A 1,763-nucleotide genomic window follows, 5' to 3' on the forward strand; every position below is an offset into this window, starting at 1 on the left:
TAACTCTAAGGAGACAGGATGCTCATCTCAGGAGTGAGGTAGCTTGTTGGTTTTAGGCACTGGGCCAAGTCCCATCTACATATATTTGATCGATTTCCTAGCTTTGTGGCTCCCAATATCTCTCCTAAAGTGTAAAAGACTCAAGTCAAAAACTTCTGACAGTTACCAGCTGTGCTGAAAACTCACTAGTATTATGGACTATTAGATTATATATGGTTATATTGCTGAATTCAAGTACCTACAATCTTGGGAGTGGCATAAAGCATGAAAAGATCCTTTGCCACAGCTTCTTTAACTGCAATGGGACACCCATCTCTGACAAAACATAGCAAAAAGGGTATGTTGCAAGCCACGGAAGCTAGGAAATTGATGAAACGTGTGTAGGTCGGACTAGGGCCTCAATGTCTAAAACAAACAAGCTACCTCAGTCTGGAGATAAACATCCTGTCAGGTTAAGGTCACCTATTGACCACTATACAATCTTGTGTCACAAGTTACTAACTTTGCAAAGGTATAAACAAAAGTTGGTTTAGTTGAATTAGTCTTGTCTACCAGACAGACCAGTGACCACCTCACATAAAAAAATAAATTTTAATGTTGAAATCTTTGATCAATTTGGATTATAGTTTTGTGCATAATGATAGACATAGCTGTATTTTTTAGCCTGTAGCATGTATTAGATAGTTTTTTTTCCAGAACTATTTATTAAAGAGTCTATCTTTCTTCCAGGGAACATATTTAGCTCATTTCTCAAAGGTATCCTGGCTAAGTGTATTTGTACATTTTCTAATCTGTCTGTTGATCCCCTGCTCTATTTTTTGCCAATATTATACTGATTTTTATCATAATGGCTTTATAGTATAATTTCAAGTCATGGATTGTGGTACTTCCAGCTTTTCCTTTGTATTCTGGTATTGCTTTTGATATATAGGTCTATTCTCTTTCTTATGAATTGTTTATTTACTACTACTACTACTACTACTACTACTACTACTACTACTACTGTCCTGAGAATTGAACTCAGGACCTTGCACTTGCCAGGCAATCGCTATTCTACTGAGCTATCTCCCAAGCCCTCTGATGAATTTTAGGAATGCTTTTTCTAGATCTGTGAGTTATAACATTGATATTTTAGTTGGGATTTTATTGAAGCTGGGTAACAATTTTGAAAGCATGTTCCTTTTGACAATGTTGCTTTTTTTCATATCCAGAGGCAAGGAATATCTTTCAGTTTCTGAAATCATCTTCAATCTTTTTTTTTCCAGAGCACTATAATTGTTCCTTCATAAATCTTTTATATCATTTGTGAGATTAATTCTTAAGTATTTCATTTTTGGGGGTGTTATTTTGAAAGGCATGGTTTCCATAATCTCTGTTGGTGTTTTTGCTATTTGTTTATAGAAAGGTTATTGATTTTTGAATGCTGAATGTGTATCCTGCTCCACTATTGAATTTTGTTATTAAATCGAAAAGTCTCTTGGTGGAGTTTTTGGGTCTTTTATGTAGACAGTCATATCGTGTGCAAATAATGATAATTTACTTCAGTTCTTCCTTTATAATACTTATTTATATCTTACTTCTCTCTCTTATCTAATTGTTCTGGCTAATGTTTTCATAGAATATTGAGGAGGAATGTTGACAGTAGGCATCTTTGTCTTGCACCTGATTTTAAAATGTAGGATTTCAATTTTATGAATTTAGTATAATCTTTGCTTTTGGTGTGTCACAAATGGCTTTTATGAGATTGATATAAAGATCATTTT

This window comes from Octodon degus, unplaced genomic scaffold, assembly GCF_000260255.1.
Source record: "Octodon degus isolate 3935 unplaced genomic scaffold, OctDeg1.0 scaffold00123, whole genome shotgun sequence".
Lineage (NCBI taxonomy): Eukaryota > Metazoa > Chordata > Mammalia > Rodentia > Octodontidae > Octodon > Octodon degus.